Source organism: Lactuca serriola, chromosome 2 (genome assembly GCF_051521515.1).
Source record: "Lactuca serriola cultivar US96UC23 chromosome 2, Lser_US96UC23_V15, whole genome shotgun sequence".
NCBI classification, from domain to species: domain Eukaryota; kingdom Viridiplantae; phylum Streptophyta; class Magnoliopsida; order Asterales; family Asteraceae; genus Lactuca; species Lactuca serriola.
In genome coordinates, this window is record NC_136409.1 from 17946566 (window position 1) to 17963135 (window position 16570).

Here is a 16570-nt window from a genome sequence, read left to right on the forward strand (position 1 = left end):
CAGTGTGCTGTCCAAGTAAGAATCCTTAGGGTACCAGGGAACAAGTAGGGTTGTGTTATCGAGTGCGAGTATGCTCGAGCATATCTCTGTTATTTTATGTAGTATTTCAGAGAGACATCATGGTTGGGACACACCACACACCTGAGAGCAGTGGTGTTAGTGATGAGGAGATCCGCAGGTTGATTCATGAGGAGGTGGCTACTGCCATCCAAGCCGAGATTCCGGAGATGTTTGGGTCTATCAAGACCACATTGATTGAGACCTTTGATGAGCGGTACGCAACAGTGACTGAGGTTGCGGCTGCTATAGCTACTGCAGCTGTGGCTGCTGCCAGGCCTTAGGGAGGTGACTCGTTGTTGTTTCGGGAGTTCAGCAACACGAAGCCACCAGAGTTTGATGGGATGTGGGATCCGATCGCTAGGATGAGATGGATTTCTGATATCGCGGGATGCTTCTACACGTGTTCATGTCCAGAGCATCTGAGGGTACGGTTCGCGCTGAACCAACTTTGCTTGGGAGCGAAGGACTGATGGAAGTTCGTGACGGCGAGCTTCACTCTTGCAGAGATTTCAGAGGTGACCAAGGAGACGTTCACCACCATGTTCAGAGACGAGTATGTTCCCCCAGTGGAGAAGGAATGGTTGGCTCAGGTGTTCTTGACCCTCAAGCAGGGTACTAATTCTGTTACTGTGGTTACCAGGAAGTTTCATGAGAGGGCGATGTTCTGCCCTGAGCAGGTGTCTACTGAGCAGGCATGCATGAGCCGATATTTGGGCATTCTGAGGAGGCATATTCGGGGGTTTGTATCAAACTCGACTTACCGGACATTTTTCAAGCTCCAGTCAAATGCCCGGAAAAGGGAGATTGAGTTGGAGACTCAGGCCAAGGAGGAGGCCGATTCTCGGGGGATGGATCGGCGGCTGGCACAGTCTTAGCCGGCAGCCAAGCAGGAAAAGCACGCCGATTCGAGATCTGGAGGCCAGAAGGGCCGCACTTGCGGAAAGTGCGGCAAGGGACATGAGGGGGTTTGTCGATCGGGTGCTTGCTACAAATGTGGCAAGGAGGGGTATATCGCCAAGGATTGCCCCAATGGATTCATGGTTTGCTTTCATTGCAACCAGACTGGCCATCGGAAGGCCGAGTGTCCGCAACTGCGGGGGACATCACAGGAAGCACAGTAGGGATCTGCCCCTACCACTGTGCGAGCTACTGAGGTTCGGCCGGTGAAGGCTGAGGCACCGAAGGCTCACGGGAGAGCCTTCTAGTTGACAGCGGAGGAGGTCCGTGCAGCGCCCGATGTTGTGGCTGGTATGTATTCTTTCATTTATTTAAGTTGAGTTTGAGGTGTTGTGCTTATATTATGATAATGAGTAGGTACTTTTCTTGTGAATTCTGTACCTGCTTTGGTGTTATTTGACTCGGGTGCGAGTCGGTCATTTGTTTCCTTAGTGTTTAGTCAGCACATCAGTATCCGACGAGAGGCGCTGAGTTGACCTCTGCGAGTTTCTATAGCTGATGAGCGAGCTGTGTATGCTACGGATGTGATTTGAGGATTTGTACTCGAGATCTTCGGTATGGAGTTCCCGCTAGATCTGGTCCCGATTGCAATGGGGGACGTATGTTTCATAGTGGGCATGGATTGGTTGAGCCGATTTGGGGCTATTATAGGCTGCGAGCGTCAGTTGGTGACGATACGAGACCCTAGTCGGGGAGTACTTACGGTGTATGACGAGGGTACCCGATGTGAGTCGCCGTTTTGTTCGGCTGCCAGAGCGAGACAGAGTTTATAGCAGGGCTGCAGCGGGTTTGTAGCCTATGTGATGGACACACGAGTGGCCGCTGGGAGGCCAAGTTTGACTGATGAGGTTCCAATAGTGCGCGAGTTACCGGATGTTTTTCCCAAGGATTTGTTGGGTGTGCCTCCCGAGAGGCATGTAGAGTTTTGTATCGATTTGGTTATGGGGGCAGCGCCTATCGCCAAGGCTCCTTATCGCCTTGTGCCGCCAGAGATGCAGGAGTTATCCTCGCAGCTTCAGGAGCTGCTGGGGAAGGGGTTTATTAGACCGAGTAGTTTCCCTTGGGGAGCGCCGATCCTTTTTGTCAAGAAAAATGATGGTTCACACCGGATGTGCATTAATTACCGGGAGTTGAACAAGTTGACGGTCAAGAACTGTTACCCATTACCGAGGATCGACGATTTGTTCGGTCAGTTGAAGGGTGCGTCTTGGTTCTCCAAGATTGATCTGAGGTCAGGATATCATCAGATGAGAGTGTGGGATGAGGATATCCAGAAGATGGCGTTCAGAACTCGTTATGGGCATTAAGAGTTCGTGATGATGCCTTTTGGGCTCACTAATGCACCGGCAGCGTTCATGGATCTCATGAACAGGGTGTGTAGGCCGATGCTGGATCGGTCGGTGATCGTGTTTATTGATGATATTTTGGTGTATTCGAGATCTAGAGAGCAGCACGATAAGCATCTGAGAGAGATTCTTGGGGTATTGAGTTCGAAGAGGCTTTATGCCAAATTCTCCAAGTGCAAGTTCTAGTTACGGGAGGTCCAGTTCTTGGGGCATCTTGTCAACCAGAATGGGATTTTGGTCAATCCGGTCAAGATCGAGGCGATTATGAGGTGGGAGGTGCCGAGATCACCCACCAAGATCAAGAGTTTTCTAGGATTGGCTGGCTATTATCGGAGATTTATCAGGGATTTCTCCAAGATCGTCGTGCCTCTCACTAGGTTGACCCAAAAGGGTGTTGCCTTTTCATGGTGACCGGAGCAGCAGACGTCGTTTGAGACACTTCGCCAGAGATTATGCGAAGCCCCGGTGTTAGCCCTCCCGGATCGGATGGAGGATTTTGTGGTGTATTGTGGCGCATCTATATCAGGGTTGGGTGTGGTACTTATGCAGAGGGGGAATGTGATAGCGTATGCATCGAGGAAGCTGAAGCCTCATGAGACGAGGTATCCCACCTACGATCTGGAGTTGGGGGTAGTGGTGTTTGCCCTCAAGATCTGGCGTCACCATTTGTATGTAGTTCGGTGTACCATCTACACGGACCACAAGAGCTTGAAGTATTTGATGGATCAACCCAACCTAAATATGCACCAGAGGAGATGGTTGGATGTGGTAAAGGATTGTGATTGTGAGATCTTGTACCACCCGGGCAAAGCTAATGTTGTAGCTGATACCCTAAGCCGTAGGGCGGAGAGTGCCCCGATTCAAGACATTTGTATGTGACTGATAGTGATGACTCCGGTGTTGGACACCATTCGGGAGGCCCAGGAAGAGGCCGTGAGACCGTAGAACCATAAGAGAGAGCGGGTGATTGGGCAGGTACCTGAGTTCGTTACCGATAGCCGCGGGCTTATGACCTTTCAGGGTCAGATTTGGGTGTCGCATGCAAGCGGGGCGCGCACCACTTTGATGGAGGAGGCGCATAGATCGAGATTCTCGTGTAACAACCGTCAATTTCCGGTCAAGTCAAAGTCAACTAAAGTCAGCAAGGCAAACCAGTCAACTCAATTAACCCTTGTGTACTAGGGTGTACGCTATGTTATTTCCGTACAACTCGTTATTCTAAGGAGAAATCATCAATTGAAAAGTTGGTATATCTAGATTTCATTAACCTAAAACGACGTTAAGTAATGAACCAAACTGATAAACAATGTTTCATACTCATCGGGAGTGTGTAAGATCCTTAATCATGACCTAACGGGGTTTACGGACCTTGCGTTGCGAAGCCGGACACTCAAAAGTGTCACACACGAAACCTCTCTCAATCGTTTTCACTCTATCTCTCTCTCTATCTAGAATCTCTCCCAATTCTCTCCAAGAATGTGAAATCTCTCCCAAATCTCTCTTTGTATGAGAAATCTCTCCAAGAATGTGAAATCTCTCCCAAATCTTTCATTTGTCTGAGAAATCTCTCCAAGAATGTGAAATCTCTCCCAAATCTCTCTTTGTATGAGAAATCTCTCCAAGAATGTGAAATCTCTCCTAAATCTCTCTTTGTATGAGAAATCTCTCTCAAAATTTCCCGTAACTTTTTATAGCCATTCGGGCCATCTCGACCCTTAACCGGGTCAAAAACGGCTTCAAACGGGGTAAAAGCGCGAAAATCAGTCTTGAGGAGCCGAAACTCCTCTTAGAGGCCGAAACCTCTTAGGAGCCAAGCAACTGTATTGGAACCGAGACTAGGAGGAACCGAAGCTGAGAAGAGCCTAAAGTAGGAGGACCGAGCCTCACTTCCCAGCCAAAGCCGAGACCGAGCCTCGCTGCCCAGCCAAGACCGAGCCTCGCCCTCGCCTTCTTCCCCCTTTCATGTGAAACTCCTAGGACCGAACCTCGACCCACATGCGAGAGGTCTCGCAGAAATGCCAAAATCACCCGATTTTCGAATAGTTTTGCATTTTAAGCCTGTTTTTAATTATTTTTATGCGAGATTTTCACCCAAAACTTTATTTTAACACATAAAGGCCCACACTTATTAATTAATCATGTTTTTGGGGATAAACCTTATCCAAGAAGAGTGGGTGAAGTACAAGAAGTGGAGATCTTCAAGATTCACTCTCTAAAATTCGAGATTCAAGATTCAAGGCTATTCTCCAAGCTTTTCTTCTACTTTTGGTAAGTATTGACATCCTCCATATGATTATTTCACTTCCTTTTACTCAAATCATAGATATCTTACACAAACTCCATCATATTTGTGTTAGATCTTCCAATCTTCAAGCAATCTCCCAAAGTGTTCTTGAGTTGAAAACTTCTTTTCTCCATCATCCATCTACTGAAATCACATAAGGTGAGTTCATACCCCTCTATTTTCATGTTTTCTTAAGTTTTAAGAGGGAGAATACAAGTTAAAACACCAACAACATAACTAAAACATTTCTAAAGCTTTCATCAGAAAAGTTGGACTCCATTCACGGACTGTTTTGAGAAACTTAAACATCTTATTTTTCAAAACTGTTTTAGGTGCATATAGTCCAAGTTTTTAGCTTTAAAATGACGACTTGAACATTTCCATACGATTTTTCTACAATTTATGGTGATTTTTACAAAACTGCCTATCATTTCAAGAAATCAATCCGGACCAGTCTGTGTTTATGGACGTTTCCACCTAAGTTTGAGGTCACTAAAAATCATGGAAAAATTCATGAACAAATTAGACTCATTTTCCAAACTCCCAAAATTTACGGATTCTGATTTGGATCTGTTAAGAGGTTTTTATAAATGTTCTAATAACAGTGATCGAAACATCTTGAGCAAGGTGTATATCTTTATGCCAATGTGTGTTATTGCAAATAAATGACATTTTGTCTTAGTATATAAAAATGCATCAGTTAATAAATGGATTTTAACATATATATATATATATATATATATATATATATATATATATATATATATATATATATATATATACATATGAAATATAAAGGATAACACAATTGTTAAAGTCAAAGTACATCCATTTTACTCAAACGATTGAATAAACTACATTGGTATAGTCCACGTACATTACCATTACTACTCTTGTTTTGATAAACTATAATAGGTATGGTTTATGTTTCTATTAATACAACAAACACTTTTCGGAAGTTCTATTCCCACAGAAAAAGCTTCTACACTCACGCACACCACACGTAAACTTGTTAACTTAGGTTGTGAGACATTCTCTTCCTGTACGTTCGAGTACGGGATCCAAATTCCTGGTAGTTATAATCAGAGTCTCTTGTAGGGAGAACGTGATAGTTGTGGATAGATCTATATTGGGTTTGACACCCCACACCTTGCTGCTAGCTACAGTAGGACCTACAGGTCTATGGGTGACAAATGTCATATCAGTTTTCGACGCCTGAGAAACGTCGTGGCAGGTTCATTCAATCATAGTATGGTTATAGCGCTCACATAGGGAGTTAACAATGCATAAATTTTACAGGGATTTTTATAAAATCAAAAGGGGTTTTATGTCGAGTTAAAATCACTTTTTATATCAATAATTACAGATATTATGGTATACTCTCGGTCTTGGGATTTAAGACTACACATCATTCATTACGGGTTTTTCTCAAATTAGAAAGGGTTTTACGCCAATTTAAAACCACTTTTATATCTTTAAGTATAACAAATACTTGCTCATTCTCGGTCCGGGTATTTAGGACCACATAACTTTTATAAGGAAAATATTGAATTTTTCTTGGTAACATACAACTCATTACAAAGATCGATTTTCAAACTCTTACTATCAAAAGCTTATGAACTCACCAACCTTTGTGTTGACACTTTTTCAAACAACTTGTATTCTCAGGAAATCACTAAACAGGTAACCAAGTGCTTTTGAGGATGGGACGTTAAGGCATCAAACAATTCACACTTTTTGTCTACATATTGTAATTGATTTAGAAACATGTAATTCATACAATGATGTAACTCTTTCAATTTTATATATATGATTGGTTTTATTTACTTTGAGCACTATTATATTCGTTGTTGTGATACTATACATGACGTCCGCCACCCCCGAACGTTTCCGCCATCCTTGGTTTGGGGGTGTGACAGATTGGTATCAGAGCATTGTTTATAGTGAACTAATTATATCGAACCACATAAGATATACAAACTATAAATGCATTGGGACTAAAATCTCTGATTTTAAAACGTTTTAATGGGGTATACTTTTAGAAAATAAATAGTTTTCTCGTTTAAAGTATTCTTACCTGCATTCATACTAACCTACGTGTCACAATGACCAGAACAAGAGTATTACAATTGTTGAATATCACAAGTAAGCTCGGGGATGTATGGTCAGTCTTGGGAGCGGCATAGCCTGATCAACTATGCTGGTCCGAGGGGTGATTAGCACATGCCCAAGAATGGTTGTGATATGGCGACAAGTCTAGAAACTTACCAACACTACCACAATGAGAACATTAGAACAGAACATGAGTTTAAAATACTATGGGAGTATTTTGTGTTACTAAAAGTGCTTACATGAGAACTAAACATGTCTCTATCAAGTAGGTCAATAGTTGTTAAGTGGATACGCTAAGGTTATATGAAATTTACACGTTATAGGCTCAGAATCCGTGACCGTTGCTTTACTTCCTGTTCTCGTTGGATTGTGGATTTGGAGTTAGAGTTACCTATTCAAAGGACTATCCCGCCTTGATTTCATATAACTGGTATACACTACACAAATATTGACTTAACTGATAAAGATCATCTAATAATTATCTAGATAGTTCGTCCAATAATTATCTTCTTACTCCTATTCTCGCACGTATGGCATAGCAAGATCCTACTTACCAGAAAACCCCTACTTTCCCAAACTAGAGAAATGGTGGATGGTTATGAGAAGAATCATAAGCGGAACTGGAGGTAATCAACCCTCCATGAATAGCTAGGGCTCCCACGAACCGTTTCGACTACATCGAACCTGTGCCTCGTTGGGCAACCGTGATCGAGGGTTGAAGTCGACAGCAAGGACAACAATTACCATGTGGAGACCAACGAGGGTCCTATGACCTCAACCACGGGGGACCGACTGACAGAGCCCTCTCGGCAAAGACCCGACAGATCGCGAACATCGGGGATTAAAACAGGGAGACTGTAAACCGAGTTCGAAAAATTGCGCGCTACTCTGAACCCCACCGTCTCACTTATCCAAAACTCGGAAAGAGACTATTATTTCAGAGGCCAACTCTCTTCTTAGGACCTTATCGCCGCTCAGGCTGAAGTAAGAGAGTAACAGGGTAGACACACAACATTCAAGGAGGGGATGATTGCAGCCAAGCGTCGAATTGCAAAGCTGCAAGGTGCATCGATTTGTCCCCAGGCATCACAAGGGACGGATCGTCGTAAGTGAATCCATACCGCTCACGAGACCTTGTAAATTAACATCATGAATACGCGTTGGTGCTACTCTATTCTGGGTGTAAGCACAACATTGCGATTTAAGCGGTTATACTAATCAAGAGATCTAGTTGCTATCAAAACTTATCCTTGCATGGATGTGAGGTAGACCTGCATCGAGGTCAAAATTTTCACTGAAACCATAATTACTAGAATCATTTTAGCAAGATGGGCTTAGGACATACCTAACAGACTCGAAGGTCTATTTAGTCCTAATTATGTAACTAAGCACACATCAATTGGTCACTATAAGGACCTAGCTTGGATCAAATTACCAGGTTTCACTTGGACACAGAACTACTAAAATACATGAGTTTATCATTTATGGGCTCTCGTTATGAAATGTTTTCAGAACACCATAAAACAACTGAAATGCGTTAAAAATGGAATAATATAAATTTAGTTAGAAAACTCGCGACGTATAGTCATCCTAAAAACTCATTTCCGTCTCAACTTTAAACACCTTGGTTGAGAGGTGCCTTCTTCGTAGACCTATAGGGTGTGATCATACCAGCACTAATGCACCGGATCCCATCAAAAACTCCTCAGCTAAGTGTGTTTGGACAAACATGATCCCAAGATGAGTAAAGCTTAAAACGCCCGTATGAAACCTACTTCTACTCACTACCATAACTCCATCTCAGGAACGTTAGCAGAAACACTAAGAATAGTACAACAATGTGCAAAATATATATATGTGAATATAAACCGTAAGAATGCACTTGAGATAATTATCCCCACTCACGAAGTCGTTTTTCATCATGAAACAGAGCTATGTCTTCACCAAGAGGCAACCAATCAACTAGCAAGGCGCCAACCCTGCAGATAGACTCTGCTACTTTTCAAGCTGCAGTCACGAAAACCATGGTAGCCATCATGGCACAGCTCAATGTTAACCACGCCAGTCGGCCCAAAGATAGTATCAGAAGTACTAACCGCATTAACGATCAAAAACACCAGTGGGCGTCTACCAACGAAAATGCCTCAGGCCACAAACCTACGAACAAGAAGCGAAAGTTTTGGAACAAAAAGGAGCGCAACCAATCTCAAGGATTCGCTAAAAGACAATAACCTATGGCCACCCCTGCCGCTACAACAACAGTCGCGACACACGCCTCGGCACTAGCCACAAGGTCTGTCACCCAAACGCCAGCCAGACCATATGAGGAATCACTTCCTAAGTATAAAAAGTGTAACTACCATCACACAGGAGCTTGTCGGATTTTACACTGTAACAACTGCAACAGGAAAGGACACACCGTCCGTTTCTGCAAGGCCCCGACTCAGCACATCGCACCAATCACCAATACTAGTGTAAGTCCAGTGTGCTACCTATGCGGTGAAACGGGGCACTTCAAGAGAGAGTGTCCAACTGAGAAGAATAATGGGGGAGCAGGAGGAGTGTGATGAACACACTAGCAAGAGCAGCAAGGGAACTACATTAGGACTTTTGTAATGGTTCCAACGACGAAAACGTTTAAGTACCATATGTTTGTAATGAATTTAGTATGCTTGCTAAAATCACCGTCTTTCTAAAAGTAGTTAAAATACTCTCTCGTTCAAATCAAACCAAAGACACTCATAAATGGCCTTAGGATCATTACCTGTAAGTTGTGATGACTTTGTGCATACTTCGGGGTTAATTCTAATCAAAATACTAAAGATTTAAATTGAATAATTTCGTCTTGAATTCATGCTCCAAGTCTAGTGGTGGTATTTGGATAGAACCATTCGCTCGTCGATTTCGTCCATATGAAATGACATACGACTTGTATATACAAATAGACTATGGAATGATTGGCCGGGGAGCACAATATAAAGTATCATTACTAGCTATCGAAACACCTCCACTACCAGTGCTAGACACTGTAGTATGAGCCATCTGCGGTAAAAATTACATCGAGCAAAACGGATCACACTGGAAAGAAACACAAGATACTCTATCACTCTAATGAGCACTCCGTATGAATACTAATTAACACGTGTCCTATATAAGAAGATATTGTTGTCATCATTTGATTTCAAATGGTATAGTTCTCCACCTTCCCGATTAAACGGCTATGAAAGGACCCTTCACATGAACCACCGAATATCAAATCCTTTGTCTCTCATAAACATAAACCCGAACGAACCTCCGGGTCATCTCTCACCGTGAAAAACCCCAAACACTCACCAGAGGAGTGTTATACCTCCGATGCCTTATCACAAGTATTTCCAGGAGACCCTTCGGGAATGTCACGCATACAGCAGACAAGGTTCAAGCACGAAAGCTTGGGACGGATACGGTTAGTCTACCACAACTACGTGTATACACGAGGATAATGTATAAGTAAGATTCTACGGACATTGGATGTGTGCTTCCGTCCTATTTCCTATTCCTTATCTGGTTGTGGATTTGGGGCAGAGTCACCCATCCAATTGTCTTGCCAACCTTAAGTACATACGACCTATATGCAAAAGTTAATGATAGATGGACTAGGCATGATTCATACCATGAACTTCGAATCAAGGCTACCCAGGAGTACGAGTGAACGTCCTGCCATCCGAATAAGCCTAGTTGCGTAAACCAAACCCATATATTCCTTACCGAACTAATCAAATGACAAACACTGAAATAGATCCATGCAGCACTCCGAGGAGAAGTTAATACATATAACGTAAGACAGCTAAAGACGTACGAGGTCGGCTAGGTAACACATGATCTCAAACTACGAGTGGTAGTGTTCGCCCTAGAGGTCTATAGGCACCATCTCTACGACATGAAGCATACAACCTTCACCGATCATAAAAGCCTAGAAGGCACGGAAGACGGGGCATGTTATCCCATGAACCGGATCTGGACACCGAGGTCGATGGATTCAAAAATAATGTCACGAACGAAGCACACGAAAACCCGCTACTCCTCTTCATCCAGGCACGGTCAAGACATGCCTGGACCTCAAAAAGTAACACCAGCGGACGAATAGGAAAGCTGACATCGCTACACATGTGGGCAAGTATCGGACTTGTGCCAAAGTCAAGGTTGAATAATGGAAGCTTTCGTGTTTCCTACAACAACTAGTGACGCCTTAAAGGAATTGGGAGCCGCTAACCGTGGGCTTCATAACCAAGCTACCCAAGGAGATGGATGGTCTCAATACCATTTGGGTAACCATCAATAGACTGGCCAAATCCGCACACTTCCTACTAATCAAAGAAACTGACAGGAAGGAGGAATCGACTAGAATGTACATCAAAAAAGATTATGTGACCATAGGGTCTATTAATATCTGTTACCTCTAACAGAGATAGTAGATTCATTTCGTGACCCGGGCAACCCTTACGGGGAACTAGGTTAGACTTGAGTATGGACTACTAACAGCAAACAAACAGGCGGAACAAAAGGGATTGTTCAAACCTTGGGCGACATGTTAATAGCTTGGGTGATTAACATCGGTAAAGCGTGGAAATGCCCACTTACCACTTGGCGAAATCAAAATGAACGAGAGTCTCCACTTTGTAGCGGAGAGCATAAAGGCATACATAGAATACACTATCATTTCAAAACAATAACTCCTCTAAATCGACATAGCTCAAGTTACAATAAGAAATTCCAAGGTCGTCAGTTAATGTCAGGCGGATTGGTCCCCACCATACCAATTTCTTGTACACCGAAAAGTACCCACCTTTCTTCCGGAACTCCTGCATCCCCAATCAAAATGCAAATTTCGGGACGAAATTCCCTCTAACGGGGGGATGATGTGACAACCGTCAATTTCCGGTCAAGTCAAAGTCAACTAAAGTCAGCAAGTCAAACCAGTCAACTTAATTAACCCTTGTGTACTAGGGTTTATGCTAAGTTATTTCCGTACAACTTGTTATTCTAAGGAAAAATCATCAATTGAAAAGTTGGTATATCTAGATCTCATTAACCTAAAACGACGTTAAGTAATGAACCAAACCGATAAATAATGTTTCATACTTATCGGGAGTGTGTAAGATCCTTAATCATGGCCTAACGAGGTTTACGGACCTTGCGTTGCGAAGCCGGACACTCACAAGTGTCACACACGAAACCTCTCTCAATTGTTTTCACTCTATCTCTCTCTATCTAGAATCTCTCCCAATTCTCTCTAAGAATGTGAAATCTCTCCCAAATCTCTCTTTGCATGAGAAATCTATCCAAGAATGTGAAATCTCTCCCAAATCTTTCTTTGTATGAGTAATCTCTCCAAGAATGTGAAATCTCTCCCAAATCTCTCTTTGTATGAGAAATCTCTCCAAGAATGTGAAATCTCTCCCAAATCTCTCTCAAAATTTCTCGTAACTTTTTATAGTCATTCGGGCCATCCCGACCCTTAACCGGGTCAAAAACGGCTTCAAACGGGGTAAAAGCGCGAAAATCAGCCTTGAGGAGCCGAAACTCCTCTTAGAGGCCGAAACCTCTTAGGAGCCGAGCCACTCTATTGGAACCGAGACTAGGAGGAACCGAAGCTGAGAAGAGCCGAGAGTAGGAGGACCGAGCCTCACTTCCCAGCCAAAGCCGAGACCGAGCCTCGCTTCCCAGCCAAAGCCCAGACCGAGCCTCACTGCCCAACCGAGACCAAGCCTCGCTGCCCAGCCGAGACCGAGCCTCGCCCTCGCCTTCTTCCCCCTTTCATGAGAAACTCCTAGGACCGAACCTCGGCCCACATGGGAGAGGTCTCGCAAAAATGCCAAAATCACCCGATTTTCGAATAGTTTTGCATTTTAAGCCCGTTTTTAATTATTTTTACACGGGATTTTCACCCAAAACTTTATTTTAACACATAAGACCCCATACTTATTAATTAATCATGTTTTTGGGGATAAACCTTATCCAAGAAGAGTGGGTGAAGTACAAGAGGTGGAGACTCAGTGTTCTAAAAGGCGCGTCATGGCGGGCGCCAAGGCGCGCCATGGCGTGAGGCGCGGCGTCGCCGTTACGAAAAGCTTCATAACGTTGCTGTTAGGCGTGGCGCGTGGCAAGGCGTGATATGGCGTGCCATGGCGCGTTATGGCGTGTTATGGCGCGTGTTTTTTCGTTTGAGACATGTTTTTTTGCTCTTTTTTATACCTTTTCTAATCGGACATACAAGTATTGTGTTTTTTATTAACTTTTTGTTATTAGTTGTTGATATAACACTTCTAAAAACTAGGTATATTTGATATAAATTTATATTTATGCGGTAATATAATTATAAATTAATACAAAATCGCCGCCTTACATCACGCCTTGAAAAACGCCATGGCTCGCCATAACTCGTTAAGCTTGAGGCTTGGCCTTGCCGCCACGCCACGCCTCACGCCTTTTAGAACCTTGGGTGGAGTGTTGACTTTCCTTTAGTTAATGACACAAGCAACCACTCCCATACCCACTACATGTCACTATTCACCATTAGCCCATACCTAGTCATTTCATGGTACTTTTCCCACCATTTTCAGCCACACACTTGGTTAAGGGTTAGAAAACCCTCCTCTCTCCTCACCTTTCTTCCATTTCCTCTCATTCTTCCCTCAAGAACAAACTTCATTTTCTCTCATTTTCTCCCTCTAAAATTCGAGATTCAAGGCTATTCTCCAAGCTTTTCTTCTACTTTTGGTAAGTATTGACATCCTCCATATGATTATTTCACTTCCTTTTACTCAAATCATAGATATCTTACACAAACTCCATCATATTTGTGTTAGATCTTCCAATCTTCAAGCAATCTCCCAAAGTGTTCTTGAGTTGAAAACTTCTTTTCTCCATCATCCATCTATTGAAATCACATAAGGTGAGTTCATACCCCTCTATTTTCATGTTTTCTTAAGTTTTAAGAGGGAGAATACAAGTTAAAACACCAACAACATAACTAAAACATTTCTAACAGCTTTCATCAGAAAAGTTGGACTCCATTCACGGACTGTTTTGAGAAACTTAAACATCTTATTTTTCAAAACTGTTTTAGGTGCATATAGTCCAAGTTTTTAGCTTTAAAATGACGACTTGAACATTTCCATACGATTTTTCTACAATTTATGGTGATTTTTACAAAACTGCCTATCATTTCAAGAAATCAATCCGGACCAGTCTGTGTTTATGGACGTTTCCAACTAAGTTTGAAGTCACTAAAAATCATGGAAAAATTTATGAACAAACAAGACTCATCTTCCAAACTCCCAGAATTTATGGATTCTGATTTGGATCTGTTAAGAAGTTTTTATAAATGTTCTAATAACAATGATCGAAACTATTAATAACAGAAAAATGCCAACAATTTCTTATCACCTTGTAACATGTTGAGCAAGGTGTATATTGTCACACCCCAAAACCAAGAATGGCAGAAACTTTCCGGGGTGGAGGACGTCATGTGAAGTATCATAACAATGTAAAGTAGTAAACAAGCAACAACATCATCCATTGCATTAAAAGTAAAGTTTTAATACGTGTGTGTTCTTTAATTGTAATAAGACACCAAAATATGTAATCAAAATAAAATATGAGTCTTGTCTGTGCTCCGTCTTCTCATGACCTGGCCATCGTACCTATCTACTGGTGACCAGAGGATACAAGTTATTTTGAAAGCGAGTATCAGCGTAAAGCTGGTGAATTCATAAGTATTAATGTGTCTTTGATTTGTAAAATTGTAAAGTAATGACTTGTAAACCTTTGGAAAGAGACTGTATAACTGTGAATTGTTTGAAAGCAGTTGAAAGCGTTTGAATACTCTAGCAAATCCCTATGATTTCTATTAGTATAAAGAGTAGCCTTCTACCAAGACCTAAATGTTTTGAAAGTAGTCTTCTACCAAGACTTGTATGTTTTGTAATTAGTCATCTACCAAGACTAGTATGTTTTGTAAGTAGTCTTCTACCAAGACTCGTATGTTTTGTAAGTAGTCTTCTACCAAGACTCATATGTTTTGTAAGTAGTCTTCTACCAAGACTCGTATGTTTTGCTATAACAAAGATGGTTTTCCCCTCCATAACTACTATTAACAAAATAAAGTCTACCTCGTCGTTTATGTGAATGTATCACGAAATAAAAGTAATAGGAAAAATATAGCCATGTAAGTGTTATCCTTTTGTATTCGGATCAACACGACATCGCAACTACCGAATGTATAACCTTTGAACATCCGTAGATTGTTCATTTTCCTCTGTAGCTGGCAGCAGGTTTAAGGAATGGTTAGTCCCGTAAAGGTACTCCTAATATAAATATTAACCGTAGGCATCCGTATATGTTCATTTACCATTGTAGCGAACAGCAGGTTAAAGGAATGGTTAGTCCCGTAAAGGTACCCCTAATATAAGTAATAACCATAGGCATCCGTAGATGTTCATTACCGCTGTTGCTAACAGGTGGGTGTCGGAATGGTTAGTCCCGTATAGAAATCCCGTTGAACAGGGATAGACAGAACAATTTACACATAATCTACTAGTAAATCATCCTAGTGAATCTAGGTACAAGTATCCATGTAAGTGTATACAAATAAATGTATTTATGTAAAGGTATTCATGTAAGCGTATCTATGTAGACGTATTCATGTAACATGTAATGTATAGTATAGACTAATGAATGAACTGACTCTCGTGTAATTCCTTGTAATAGGAATAATATTTTGTATCTCCTAACTATCCCTATAAGAGTTAACTGGAAGGTAATTGGTTGTCCAAACAGGTTTATACACCCTTGCTACACAAGTGTGTGGGAAACTGAATGAAGGATGAAAACTATAATATCACTACATATATAAGAACATAAGTGTATAGATATAGTTTTATTCAAGAAGGTAAAAATGGTTTTGTAAGACATCTAAGAGTTTTGAACAATAATTAACAATGACTTGATGTCATTTTAATAAACATTTCAAACGTAATACTATTGCTACTAAGGTATTTTAAAGATAGAAAACCATTTCATGCATCACATTTTGAAGTATGTGAAATCTGTTGGATGAAAACATAGTTATAAATACATATGATTGATTTAATAACATGCTATTTTCTACTTGTATCCCCCCCCCATTAAACCATTTAAAATCATTTAAAACATTGATTAAGGAGTATGGACTCACCTGAAGATGGTGGTTTGGATGAACTGAACGGTGTAGGATTGTTAGGTGTCAAGTGAGGACTTGTACACACACTATGATCCTAATGAACATATAATCACACATATATGCACACAATTAGTCTTAAACTACTAATTGAAAATGTTAAGACATCCTAGAACATGATAAACACTTTATATAAGTGTTATAAGCCCTAAGGATTGCATCTAAGTTGTTGTAGGACAAGGCTAGTGGGTTTAGGGTTCCAAAGGACCCTATCCTTGAGTTTACTCTCCAAGAACCAACACACAAGGAGTTTACGGTCGTAAACCCTTGAGTTTACGGCTGTAAGCTCCTAGGCCTTATGTTATTTGGTGTTTTGAAGTTCTAAGTGTTCCCTAGAAGCATTCCTACTTGGTGGTTTAGTACGTGGAAGAGATTAGGGCACCTTTCAACTCTTTTGAGCAGTTCACGGCCCTGGGACCATTTCCCTTAGAGATTACGGCCGTAATCTCTCATGGGGATTGGTTTTTGGTGATTCCAAGTCCCTAAATTAACTAGGAACTAATCTAAGCTAGTGTCCAAGGCTTTTGGAGGTTGTAAAGCACACTTTGGCCC